The following is a 15444-nucleotide window of genomic DNA, read 5'->3' on the forward strand; positions in this document are numbered from 1 at the left end:
GCGCACGAAAATGTCAGTTCGAGAATGAAAACCAGCGAGAAAAAAAAGGCAAAAAAGAGGATGAGGCTGACAAGATATCCCAGACAGATAGCAGAGGCTCGGAGTCCTGCAGGAACTCTCGGGATGGTTGTTGGGTTGTGTTCCTGTGGCAGCACAAGTCTTGGATCCAGATTGGAGGTGGATCCTCCCACTGCTGCATGCTCCACGGCACTTTTTTTCACTCCCCACTCTCGCTGCTATTGGGATGCTGCTCGAGTCACTCACTCCCAATAAAAACACACTAACCAGAGGAAAAAACGACACAAGTTAACAACAATGAACACAACAACAAGGCGGTGTAATCAAGTTTTAACAGAGACGAACATTCCCAGCATGTATTTATCGAATTAATGCATGGTTTTTGAGCACTTTTTTAACTATTTAATTGAGATTTATTTCACGTCAGATCTGTGGATGAAAAAAAATATATATGACGCACCTGAAGATAAGGTGATCCTCAGTAGAGCATGACTATTAAAACGCACATAAAACATGTCATATATGTTTTAACCATCCGTAAAAGCGACCGTAAATGCAAATATATAGTCATGCTTTGTTATTTCTGAACAGAAGCTCCGGTGTTTGTTCGTAAAAGGCCTTAAAAATAAATAAAATAAAACCCCCTCGCGGTCAATTCAAATAAAATATATTTGCGATATGAATCCACAATCTTTTGTTAAACAAAACACAAAATATAAAACACAAAATAACCGCTCAAATGATGGCCCCTTTGAAGCATCGCTAGTCACGCTGTGTGATTCTTTTTTTTCTTAAGGCCTTTTTTGCAGGAAAAAAAAAGAAGAGAATAATAAAAACACGGACGGCGGCAGCAGGAATGGCCGCACGTTAATACCTGCTGTGTTATAAGGAAGACATCCAGGCAACACCTTCATAATAACAGCACATTGTTACTACTACTTATTACACTAGTAATAACAGTCATCATTATCACCCGGGCCCGCTGATGGAAGGAGCCTGACAAATTTATAGTCTTATTAATTATAGCGCCACCTATGGGAGCATCGCTCTCCGTGATAATATATCAACGCTTGACGATAATAAGGACATGTAGCATATTTAAATACCGTTATTTCTAACGTATTTTCTGTTGAATTTAATACAGAATTACAAAAAAACATGAATCATAATAAAGATGTTTATATACTCCATGTTATAAAATCGTAAATAATAATTCCAAATAAATATAATGAATACGTCATAAGGCAATTTAGAAGCTATAAATGTGACATGTAAAGAGTTACCTTAAGGGCAGTGCAAATCCAAATAAAGTATGTAGGTGCACATTTTAAGTAAGTCCAACAAAGCTCTCAAATCTTACAAGAGATTAGCGAAGCTTTTCCCGAATTAAAAGCCAATGAGATTATGTCAAAAGAAAAGAAAGTATGAATTAAAACATTTATCATGGATCAAAATTAAAAGAAAATAATGGAGGTTAAGACGGGTTTGGCAAATGACATGAATCCGAGGAACCACTTACAAATGTTCGTAATGCGATAACTATTAGGTTTTAATGGATTATAACAATAATGTTGTTGCAATACATTTTATATTGAACATAATATACTGCGGGTTATTTTTTTCCCTTTAATAAAAAAAACAACCGTTATTTGAATCATTCGAATTTAGAAAATCGTTGTTAAAACGAGGAGAGAATGACAGATTTTAGTTTTAAACGAACTAAAGTCGCCATCACTGTTGATCCACACGTTTCACGCAATAATTGTCGGTCTTTAGCTGTCGGTCGTGACGTCATCAAATCTTGCATTCCAGCCCCATAACCCCTTGCGTCTCTCGTTTCCAACACTTCTATCAGCATGGGGTCAATTAGTTTCTGGAGTAGCCTTATGAGTAGAGCAGAAGAAAAAAGAAGAAATATCAATAAAAATAACATCAGCATATAGTTCTCGTTCATCTTGTCTTTTCTGCGTCCCTTCCTTCCATACATCCCCACCCGTCCATCCATCCATCCATCCATCCAGCAGTGTATAAATGAAAACATCACTTCAATAAATCAATCCTAACTTTAGCCAGCAGTGTTTTAATGAAGAAACCCTCCCATGCTTTCAGCAGCAGGTGTGTGTGTGTGTGTGTGTGTGTGTGTGTGTGTGTGTGTGTGTGTGTGTATGTGTGCTTGAGAGAGAGCTTTGCAAACTTTTCACTGCCAAACTAGAGGAAGTGTCGCTTGAAAACACCAATGGTACTACATGAAATGTAAACTATTCGTCTGTACACATGGAGGAATAAAAAAAAGAAAACAATCAACAATATATATATATACAAAAAAACGTCCGGCACAACATATTATAACAATAATAATAATAATGATAATTGATTCCATTTAAATATAATTCAAAATCACTTTTCCTAGGAATATCTTTGTTTTGTTATTTGGAATTAAAACGATTGCAACGCAATTTAAGATTTTCATTTTGACATATTTGTGTATCTTGATAACAATAATATTAATATGTATTTTATTCAAATTGAAAAAAAAGAGTGCTACAATGGAAATGGACTTTGTGTGTCGAATTTATTGCTATACATCCCAACGTTTACAATATACTAGAGGTTTTTTTTCCATGAATTCATTCACTATTTAAAAAAAAAGGATCATTAACGTTGACTCCATCCGTTCATGTTTTTTTCAGGACAGTTTAGTTCTAGATATTTTTTCCAAGTAAAACTTAAGCTATAAAAAGATGATTTTGGTTTAAAAAAAATGTACGTTTGAGGAAATATGAACTTTAATAAACGCACGGATTATCATGCTGAGTGTCATTTTGAAAATGTCACTTTTATTAATGTTTAACCATCATTCATTCATCAAACAAATATTACAACGATCAATAATAAAAAAAGTAAGATAAAATGTGGACGATTAAAAACTGCAGAATAATTGTGTCCTGAGGTCAAATAAATCCATTCCAGCCTCCAACTGCGATTCAAATTGAGTTAGCGACCGCAGATCAATGGAGGAAAAACAAAAGTGATCAAGACTAATATTAAAATCAATGTGATGTCTGCTTCAATGCTCGTCCATCCATCTTTCACAGCAGCTGCACTCATCCCTGAAACAAAGTGCTGCTCCAGAATCAGACACTTTGACGAGCTCAAAGAGAAGCTCAACCTAAATGCTGCTAAATTGCAGACTTTGATAGTTTCACTCTCTTTCATCTTTTTTAACGAGTGTTTCCAACTCGCCATGATGCTTTTTTTTTTTTACGAAGCTATTGACACACACAGGCTCGAACCCTCGATCTGTGCTGCACCTTTACATCGCTGTTTAAACGCGTAGAAAGTATTTGTTGTAAAATAATGCTCACTTTTAATATTGTTGCAACCGGAAGCAGTGACCTTGAGCGGGGGTCAGCGCGGAAGTAAATCAGGTTTGTCCTTTTTTTTAAATTCTCCTTTTTTTTGTATTTTATCTTTAATAACATCGTTTCTAAATTTAAAATAAACAAACTTTCGATGTGTAAACGAACTTTTTTAGCTAATAATAAAAAAATGATTTCATGATATTTTACGGTGTATTTCATCTCACTTTTACGCAAATATACAATTTTCCTTTCTGTTTATTCTTGCAAAAACAATATGACGCACATGCATGGCATCTCTCTCCTTTATTCTTCCAGCCACATGTTTCCTCTTAAATCTGTAAAAACGGCAGCGGAGTGATACAGCCGGATAATCCAACTCCCCGAGGAATAGAACCCGAATTTAATTTAGCACCGTCCAGTCACGTTTGTTTACGTTATGACTTATTGGATTTGAGCTTTTTTCTATTCTTCTCTGACAAGACAGCCGAGTTCACGACAGGCCAGCGTGACGGTGAGCTACAGCTAAATCCATCTAGATATTCTCTAGAAAAAGCGTGAATTTAAACGCAGTAATACACGTCTCACACCGACAAACTGTATTGGAATTCAAAGCATGGTCCGGTTTCTCAATTATGAGATTATTTTTCCGCACAAACAATAATAATTATTATAATAATAATATATTCAAATATACATAATAAAACAAGAAACAATAAGATTTTCTCTGAAAAAACAACAGGTAGAACCGGAAAGTACTTATTTAAAATGTTTGACTTATTTAGTAGAATAAATAAGTTAAACTATTGTTTGAAAGTTACAATATAATAATATAAAAAAAAGTTTAATGTGAAATCGGACAAGACTGTGTGTAAATAAACCAGCCTGAAAAGGTGAAACCGTGCTTTATTTCCACAACAACACTGCTACCTGCTGGATTTAAGGTGGAAGTACAACTGAAATAATATATTCCTATTTAATAGCTAATCATAGTAAAACATATAAATAAATGTTTCCTTTTGATTTAATATTTATCCAGACTTGGGAAACATTTTCTTTGCGATCATTTTTTGGCCCTCATGAGGTCAAGGGTCATGAAAAAACAACAATTGTATTTAATTAATTTAATTATGTATTATATTTATAGTTATTACTAGTTCAACTCTTAATGTGACTTTTATTTTCCGTTTCGGTCATTGATGTTAGTATTTTATACACGTTAAAAAGTATTAATTTAAATATATAAATGTATATATTTGGCAAAAAGCATTATTTAAAATAACATTTTTAGTTAATTTAGTTTGGTTTTATTAGATTTTCTATTTTTAATGTATTATTATTATTGTAGTTAAATATAGCTATTTTACTCCTTTCTTTTTTTCTTCGTGGCCGCCACGGCAGTCACTGTCTTAAATGGGGCCCCTGGGGAATTTGATTACCCACCAATGTTCTAACCTGTCATTACACTCTGTAAGTCATGGATGAGCGATGTCATTTTAAGGGGCCAGATTATACACGGAGACTGTTATCAAACATATAAAGAAGACACAACGGCAAACATAGTGAAATGTAAACATGGACATTTTTTTTTTACCCTAGTACAAATATAATTACATAATACAAATAAAACTTTATACTTTTTTTTAAAAATAAATAACAAAACACTTATAATTAGATAAGAATATAACACACATTATTCAAATAAAAGATAATAAACAGAGTCTTAAAACTTTATTTTAACAACTTATATTTAAATTAATAATGCGGCAAAAATTAATAATAGTCAAATTACTTGTGAAACGTTTCTCCATGATCGGTGTTGTAGCTCAGTTCATGAGCGCTGCGGCTCTGCTTCATGTCACGACTGAACTACGACAGTGAAGTTCTGGTCCTACTGCACTTCGACAATGTTGGATACTAAGTTTAAGGAAAGCTAAGGGCATGGAGACGCTAAGAAAAAAAACAGTTATTAGCAGAATTAGAAAGTTTTTTAGGAGAATTTAGAATTTATCTATAATGAAAATGCAATAATATTGCTCTACCATTAAATCCAGTTTAGCCTCTCTTCACCGCTATTTGTGCACAAAGTATGTAATTCAAAAAATAATATAAGATAAGAAAAAAAACATCTAAAAAATAAAATAAAGTAATATATAACGTTAATACATAAATAATATATAGAATAAATAAAATACAAAAAAAAAGAATAGAAATGAAATAAAATAAGAGTTATTAGAGTAATGGTAGTTTTTCAATAAACATAACTAAAATTGAAACTTTAAAATGTACATTAAGTTTCATATATATATATTAACAATGTATTATAGTTACATCCACACACATTCTGTGCTAATTCAAACAACTGTTCAAACAATATTTTCTGCACAAATATATATATATATATATATTTTTATTAAAACACTTTCTTCTGAATATTATTAGGTTGTATCACTTTTGTTGTTTAATTTACACAGTTAATTTACATTTTAAAATGTTATTCATTTTAATGAATTACATTTTTATTAATGTTATATTTATGAAAATATTAACTGTTCAAATAATTAATTGGTAACTCCATAGCATCCTTACGCCAAAAGTAACTGTGGAGTGTGTGTGAGCGTGTGTGAGCGTGTGTGTGTGTGTGTGTGTGTGTGTGTGTGTGTCGACCCGAACTCCTCAGGAAATCTGGACGAACCTGACCTAATTTAAAACGGGGTGACATTATTTTTATGGCAATAGTCGATGATATGGATAAAGCTAATTGTATTTTTCTGCTTTCATCTCCGAGAGAAGTGAGAAGAAGAAGAAGCCTTTCAATGTTCCTCCAAACCCACAATCCATGTGTGACGTTATTGCGCACGATGCTTTGATTCATGTCACTTAAGAACAATTCATTCCCACTGCTCACTCATTATCGTGTCAAGAGAAAACAAAGGCATAAAAACCATCATTACGTTTCAATGTTCCCCACAAGAGGATTATCTAGCAAACATTTTCTCAGCGGTCCCTCAAAAGTTGGATCCCAGATAGCAGCAGATGGACGACTTATGAAACCCAGCAGCAGCAACAGAATCTTTTTTATTCTGTGATGTGGGAATCTCCGCTCCACTTCTGTTTTCCTTCAAGGGGTCGCCAGAAAAACAAGTCTCCGCCGGAGACACACGAGGAACAACTTTGGTCCAAACACCATTGACCCTCTCGGCTCCAAAATGTGTTCACAAAACACACATATTTGTGCGTAAGATTAAAACTTTCACAATCTTTTTTGAAGTCACTGAATTAGTTTTGATGTTCCTCAAAAGATTTGGGTGAAGATTTGCAGCGGCTTTCATCGCACGACTATGTTATTCAGTGGATTTGTCTTCACAAAAATAATGTTTCCTCAGACAAAAAAAAAAAAACAGGCTGCAGGAGGCCACGATTTTAGGCGCGGCGCCATTAAAAACAAGCTCTCACTGCCCATTTCTCATGAGCAATACATCAATGCTGTCTCTGCCGGGGAAATAAAGGTTTGAAAAAGTACATTTCAACAGCCGACTGGCTTCAATGCAAAAGCAAAGCTCAATAATCTGAACGTAGTTTTCTATTTTAATATGAAACTACACCGTGTTTGGGGCTTCGTCCTATGAAACATGCGGCATGTGCTGGTGTCATTAGCAGGCTGCACTTCAGAGGGAAAGGTAGAAAATCCAGCAGATGTTTTGCAGCTGGGTGGATCTGGTAGTGAAGATCTAGACAGCATCTGTCACAGGCCAACATTTCTAATCTGTCCCGAACATTAGACAGAGAGCACTCAGGAGTGCAGCACGTGCTGCCGCCGGGCCTCACATTGTGCTCGCACCCGCAACTCCAGCGAAAGATCCTTAATATTCAGCACAGAAAAAAAAGAAAAGATTAAAGTATAACAAGCAGCGAGCGACGACGTTGGAGTGTGGGGCTTGTTAGAGCCGAGCGCCTCGGGCCCGAGATCTGAGCTTTGAACTTTGCTGCAGCAGATTCCAAAAGGTCAAAATCCCAAAAGTAGAACGACATTCTTGAACTTTTTTGAGTTGTACAAACTAAAGATGCGTATTTTAAGGACGGTTACTAAGAATTTAGGTTTGTTTTGAATTAATACAAGTACAGTTATGATTTAACAGATCCCACAAAACAACAAAAAATAATAATAAAACATTGTGTCATCAATAAAAATGACTTTAAAACAATTTATTTGATGAGGAAAATGCTTGCATTCATTAAAATATCAATTATATGTTAAAATGTCCTTCATAATTCGAACTATATGTATTTTTAAATAATTATCTAATAAAAAAATAAAAAATAAATAGCACCAATATTGATACAATATAACCTGCAAATGGTTTAAAATAATATTTGTCAATGGTATTATTAAGGGGACCTGTGAAGAAAGTGACACTCGGAAATAAACAAAAACAAAAACAGATAATCTTAATAAATAAATGTAGTATATATGTAATTTTCATCATGATAACAGAATCTTTTGATGATTTGAGTAATTTCTTAGTTTTAAATATGAGGAGGAAACCCTGGAAACATTGTCCAAATATATCTTTAAAAAGGCTAATTGTAAGGCATTCAAATAAGACTATGATAAATTAAAATATATATTATTGGAATATTTTGGTAACATACATTTTTTAAATCATTTGCCTAAAAATGTACTCGAAATGATTAAATATGCATATGTTCAATGAAATTAAAGGCTTATAGAAATGAGTCAATACATTTTATAAGTACACCTAAAATATAGATAATACAATTAAATAATAATTGTATAACATTTAAAATGACAACAAACAATCTTTACTATGATGAAATTCTAAAATAAAAATAAAATAAATACTTCAATAAAGGGTTAATATCTGACCTTAACTTTAACATACAGATCAAAAGGTTGTTCTTAAAAAAAAGTAATTAAAAATTTGTTTAGAAATATTAAACCATAAAACAAAAAGCTGCATTTAAAATAAGCTAGAAATGCATTCTATGGATTTAAAAATAAGGACAGCATATTTTAAAAGAAATAAAGGATTTATTTTTAACAAGAAACAATACGAATAGTTTGAGTAATAAAATACATTCACTTGGACAAGCCAAACATGTATTGGTAGTTAAACTCTAGAATTATTAAAAAATATAAAAAGAAAGTTTAGATTTAAACGTAAGTATAATGACAGAAAATAAAGTTTCTCTTCGATAGCGACCTGCTAGGGCCCAGACTGGGTCGCTCCTCTCACAGAAAGTGGCCCCTCAGAACCCCAAGAGTAGTTTCTCCGTATGTTTCAGTCAAATGATTAATCCCGACAACTCTGCTAATCACACTTGCGTTCCCCCGTGAGCACCAAGTTCAGGAATGTCCCTCCATATTTTTCTAACTGGGTTCACTCGCCTAGTTACCAGCCGGTCAACCTCACGGCCCCGTGAACTGACCCCGACCAGGTTTTGAAGAAGTAAAGAAACGGGGGAATTCTCAGGGGAGCGCTCCGACTAACAAGAAAACTGCTGGCCCGAATCTCTCAGAAGTGCCGTGTTTTCCCACTGGACCACTTTCAGCTTAATAAACATCTTAACTAGCCGGAGGTCCCGTGGGAGCTGCTGGGAAATCCTCTGGGCAGCCAGAGCTCAGGAGCTGCCCCCTTTATTGCATCCAGGTGGCTGTTAGAAAAAACGCCGGCCAGCCATTAATGTCAAATAAAATGCCAGTGGCACCTCCAGGGGTGGACGGGGTCAGCGCACCTGTCTGTGGACGAGGAGCTCCAACGGTTTGATGTTGTTGTGCCACCAGTGAGGAACATCCTCCGCCAACCATCCATCTAACCTTGTTTGTTTACGACGCACGTGCGACCCTGGCCTCCACCCTCCAATGCGTCCACTCCTGCCTTCTGTCCGGCGACCTAATTGTCCCTCAAAGAGCCGGACGGTGATCGGGCCCTTTGATCTGACATGAAAGGAGTTAATTGATTTCTGTGTTACAGCCAGTGTTGGCGGAAGGAGAGAGGAAAAAAAAGAAAAAAGAAAAGATGCTTGCCGGTCATTCAAACATGTGCAGAAATATCTCAAAGAGAGAGAGAGAAGGAAGGAGGGAGTGGATGAAGAGAGAGATCACCTCACACCCGACTCCATCCTTGCTCAATTAACAATAATGCGAGTCACATGGGCCGGGCGAACGGAGGGACGGAGCGAGGGAGAGGGAGAGGAGGATGCCGTGTGGGGGAGGAGAGGAGATCCCTGCTCCGGGGAGATCACTCATCCTACCTGGAGCCGAGGGAGAGTCGGACAGGTTTGATGTGTGGCCTCGTCTGGAGCTCGGCCCGGAGAGAGAGAGGGAGAGAGAGAGGGAGAGAGAGACCACACGGCTGCGCCCAACACGCCTAATGAGAAGAAGCTGGGATTGGAAGTCGTACAAATGATTCGAAGAACGGATGGAGTGACGCGGTGAAGCTGAGGATGACACTGGAAACGACTTGTTCGGTTTTAAGGCTCAATGTGGAGGATCAACTATTAATACATCTTTATTTATTTTTTTGCACTGTCAGCATTTTAGGCATTTCTTTTAATTCAATAAATACAAAACCTCAACTTCAGTTTGGGCTGCGAAGTTTGTTACCATAGTTGATATTTTAACAGGGCAACTGTAAAATAAATCAGTGTGCATTGAAAAGGTAGTTTAATACAAAGAAACAACCAAAAAACACCAAAAAACAAGATCCATTAAATCAAAAACTTAAGCCTTAAACTTTTAACTTTAAGTTTCAGTCTGAAGGTTCACTATCAAAAACAGTCATCATGAATATAAAATATATATATTTTAACAGCTGTTTAAGCAGTATGTTTTACCAAGGAATATAAATTAAAAAAACACACTAAACTCCAGTCTGGGTTGCAATATTTGATATTTGATTGATGTCCACATACATCACTAAAAAACAGAATGTGGATTAAAATAATAGGTTAAAATGAAACCAAAAAAACTCAAACTAAAATGAAAAGCACAGCTATGATAGGATGTATAGGATAAAAAGCTAATGAAAATCTATATTTCATGCATTTTCAGGGGTCATGATATGAACTAGTTTTGCTATCTTGTTTTTGTGTACTTTAAATGAGTATTTCAAGCTCTTTAAGGACACATAATACCACTGAGATTCTTGGATTTGCATCACACAGTAAAATATATTCATGAGATAAATTATGGCTGGTAAAAAAAAGCAACAATTTCCATTGATAGGGCTATTCATTTAGCATCCCTGGTAGCACACATATTTTAGAGATAATCTAACATACAGAGGACACTATAATATTTCTACATGGCAACATTACATTAAAAAACATTAATGTACAGTAAACAAAAGTTCCATCACACAAAAACACTGATGTATAACAACACCAACAGTTTCTGTTTACATCTTCACCTGCTAGCCTCTGGCAGGAAGTCGTTTTTCACAGGAACTAAATAGTTTTTATTAGTTCTGATGCTTCTTACTTAATGTTCCACCTGGCAGTCAGCCATCTAGTTTTCTACAAGTGCTGCCGGTAATTGTTTAAAGAACGAGTGGGATTTAACTGTACTTTATTTGTTCAGTCAAATCCCGCCAAAGTAATCTGTGCTATTTTAGCGACGAAACAAAGCTATATATTAATAGTGTACATTTCCACTTTCATTAATGCAGATCTGCAAATTAAACCAAAATACCTTAACATAAATAGATAAATAATAATTTGTCAGTGTTTGGCAACAATTTCTATTGTTAATGTGTTATTAAATGACATTTTCTATAAAAATAATAAAATTGACTTTTTATCTGTCATTCTTTTGTAAATAGACTAAAAAACGTTTCATTTCATTAAGTTTAATAAGAAAAAAAAAGACATATTTGACCAAATCCTCAATATTTTTAAAATTGAATTAAGATGTGACTGTAATTTAATTTTTTACATGTTACTTAATGTAACTTAATTTAGCAACATTTATTATCTTTTCAAAAGCTTGAATCTGCATGGAAATTGAATGTAAGCTATTAAAAGATTACCGTTAAGGTGCATTATATAATAATTACCTTTATGGACTTTTTTTTTTCTTATCTTCTCTGTCAAAGTGAGAGTATTTTTGTAAAACACACCAGGGAACAAATTGCCGATCACACCTCCGGCTGAACAATTAGTGTGTATCAGCAGCGGTCATCATGTGAGTCATGCATCACCCGCCGCTCTGTGGACTGAAGGTCCAGTTATGTTCTGGCTCTGACAGGCCTCCTGCCTTCACTCCCTCACCTCTCCCGGTGTCTGCTCGCCCCTGCTCGGGCGGGTGGGGGGGGGGGGGGGGGGGGAAACAGGGCTGTCAGGGCCAGAGTGGCAGACTTAAGCCCGTCTTAACACAGCACCTCAAACCACCTCATAAATACAGGCTTCCTCTTCCAATTTCCAAGCAGCCCATCCACCTCTGTCTACATGCTTGCACACCGCTCCGTGTCATGCGGCGGGGTGTGAGTTTAAAAATGACCGCGGGACATCTGGCGGACGCACATGAGGGTGGAGCTTTGATCTGCTGCTCTGCACTTCAACTCCGAACATGCCAGAGTCCTGACTGCAGCAGCCCGGTGGGTCAAGATAGATAATGACTGGAAACAAATCTGCCAGATGTCCAAACACACAGGGTCCGATATGAATGTCTGCGTCGGTGCATTGAACGTCCGATTCTAAACCCCCCTGAAGTGCAACAACCCACCGTAAGTCTAGTAAGCGCAGATACTTTCTTGAGATAAAATCACATCAGCAGATACACAATCTTTCCCTCATCATGAGAAACATATGGTCAGTGCTAACAAGGGTTTCCTCATAAACACTAGATATTATCTCGTAAGACCCTAAATGTTTGTTTCAATCACTATGTAACATCATGTTAATCTTACTGATGTATCGATAAAGCTTCATGAAACAGCATCCTTTTTATTCTGAGTCCACAAGATAACACCCTCTGTTCTATGGTTTTACATCTACTCTATTGAAACCCCAAATGTTTTTAAAACAGAGAGCGCCACCTACTGATCTCTAAAAACACAGTTTCATGAAGCGTCATCAGCTCAACACTAACAGAAGCACATAACAATTCCTGACATCACACGTTAACAGTGCAGATCCTAGATAGGAACTGCAAAGAGTACTATGTAGTGAAAGAATCCTAGTATCTTTGTACTGGAAATCTAATTTCCCGAAAGGATATCTCAAGAGGGATCTAAAAATGTAAAAATCTCAATTTGAAATCTGTCAGTGTGCACTACAAACCTATTTCTATCGGCGCCACACTCTTCTTGTAACTCATGAAGTATTTGAAACAACTTTTATTTTGTTTTTTAGTAATGACTTGATGTTTTCACAAAACTATGTTTAGATGATTAAAAAAACATTGTCCTTTAATGTGATTTATTAAAAAGATGAATTATTTTTGGGGACTCATATAAGTGGACATTGTAAAATGACTAGAAAACAGAAATGAAAGGAATATGGAAATGGATCTAAATTCTAAATGAAGCTTCCAGAACACAAAATATATTTCTATACTCTCACACTGACTTCATTATTTAACAGGTCCGCCATGTAGTGTCTGTATTATTTTACAAACACCATCACGTAAATCACAAACAATCTGATTTTCAAACACCAAACATATTCTATAATGTATGGTCGGTATTTGTCAGCAGATAACAACAATGTGGTTTTGGAAACAACACCTTGAGGGTTGCTTCAGTAAGAAGCATTTTATTTTATTTATCAGAGACGACTTTATGTCACTCCCTGCTTTAAAATCTAATGAATAGTTGTTCTCTTGAAACATCATTTTTAAACTGAGGGCGCTCCCTAGCTACGTAAAATTGTACACTGTTTCGTGAAGCTTCATTAGCACATCAATACCACATTAAAAGGTTGTGATCTCCAGAAAACACATTTTGCGTGACGATTTAAAGCAATTTAAAAAAAAAAGAAATATGTAATTTATGATTGACTGCAAATGATTGAATAATTTACAAGCAATATTTGACCTTATAGCATTTATCCAAGTATGAATTTCATTATTTTAAGTGGAAATATATATAATATATATTAGTTGGTTAGTGTGGTCGCCTCACTGCCAGAAGGATGCCGGTTCACTTCCCAGTTGTGACCTTTCTGTGTAGAGTTTGTATGTTTTCCCCATGTTGCTAGGGTTTACTCCAGGCACTCCGGTTTCCTCCCACAGTCCAAAAACCCAGAGATTGATTGGGAATTTAGGGAAGTTGTTTGTAGGTACGAGTGTGTCTGAATGGTTGTCTGTCTTTGTGTGCCCTGTGACAGAACGTCTTCCTTTTCATGGTGTCCCCCATCCTCAAGCCCATGGAAACTGGGACTCAAATAAGGAAACAATTGGCAGAAAGTGGATTTTGAAGTATCAAATAGCATACTGGTACCAGATACTATTGATAGGCTGATGAAGATTCATGAAAAAAAGTACCTTTTTTGGAGAGTCAGTTTTCAGCTAGAAAAAAATGGGACAGTATTTCATGAAGCTTCATCAACCCCTCAGTATATTTGGGACCTCCAGATAACTCGAGTTGAGTCATCAACGAGATTTAAAAAAAAAAAACTATTCATGACTGCAATGAATTAATTGTGATTAATAGCAAGATTTGACATCGTATCTGTATCGTATCTTGAGAGGTTGACTACAACCATATAGCATTTTGTGGGGCATTAATTTGACTTATGTTTCATTTTTTCAGTTCGAAATAGATTATTTTTAAAATTAATTATATTTTGCAAACACCATTTAACATTTATGGGGTGCCATAGAGTATACAGGTAGTACCAGATAGTAGTGATGGATTGATAAAGCTTCTCTGTAATCAATTGCTTTGAACAGATTTTCGGTTGATATTTCAAATAGGACAGTGTTTCGTGAAGCTTCACCAACCCATCGACTGTATCTGGTACCACCAGCAACTGCATAGCATCCAGAAATGCTAAATATTGGTCACAAAAGACTATATGTAAAAAATGAAAGAGTATTTTCAGAATAGCTAATAGCAGACTGAACACAACAACATCGGACACCGTTCACAAGCAAAGAGCTAAATATGTTTTGGTCATATTTATTTTATCCTATAGAAATATAATAAAGAATATGGATAGAAAAGTGAAACCATGTGATGGTTGGCCAGGTCTCCCATGAGAGCTGTGTTTCTGAGCTCACTGCAAACTTTCAATCCAGTTTTCCTCTCAGTCAACCAGGAACTTCAAATGGAGATCAGCAACACTGCGTTATTACTCGGAGAGAGAGCGCAGAGCAACATCTGCTGCCTCCCCGAGTGTCGCAACACCTTGTAGTTGCGGGTTCATTTAACATTTTAGCGTACGCTACGCTTGATTCTAACTTCCACGTATCGAGAACGGTCTTATAAAAGCGGTAGCGACATCCTCAGACGTGTGTAACAGATGAATGACGACGAAAACCTTTACAGGCGGGACAGAAACAAACTTTAGAAAAACAAAATAATTGGTTGAAACTACTGGTTGGACGGTAAAAGTCTAGTAAAGTAACCCATAAAGGAGACGACATTTGCAGGGGAGCCGGGAGTTTGATTTAGGCGTGACGATGTGAGCGCCGACTTTAAACAAACCGCACGTCTAAAAGTTAATTATAACGACGAGACACTTGACTTAGAGAGAATCTGCGGTGCAGCCATTTAATATTTTTTGCGCGACAACAAAGATTAAGCAGATTAGCTGTTGCCTGAGAAGTCGATGTTTACTTTTGGTTTGGGCGTTTTCATGGTTTTTGCTCATATTAACTTTAACTTTTCTTTTTTAATATAGATGCGCTTATCCTTAATGTCTTTAATCTGATGCACTTCCTGGTGCAGTATCATTACGGCAGCTTTACGAGTTTGTGCTACGTCACGTTAGCAAGCACACGAGTACAGATGAGGAATATTTTTTAGGTTAAAGTAAACTATTGAAGTCAAGTATATTTGTAGATATGTTTTTCAAATTGTTAGATTTTAGATGCGGAAAC

This window comes from Callionymus lyra, chromosome 1 (genome assembly GCF_982586985.1).
Source record: "Callionymus lyra chromosome 1, fCalLyr1.hap1.1, whole genome shotgun sequence".
NCBI classification, from domain to species: domain Eukaryota; kingdom Metazoa; phylum Chordata; class Actinopteri; order Syngnathiformes; family Callionymidae; genus Callionymus; species Callionymus lyra.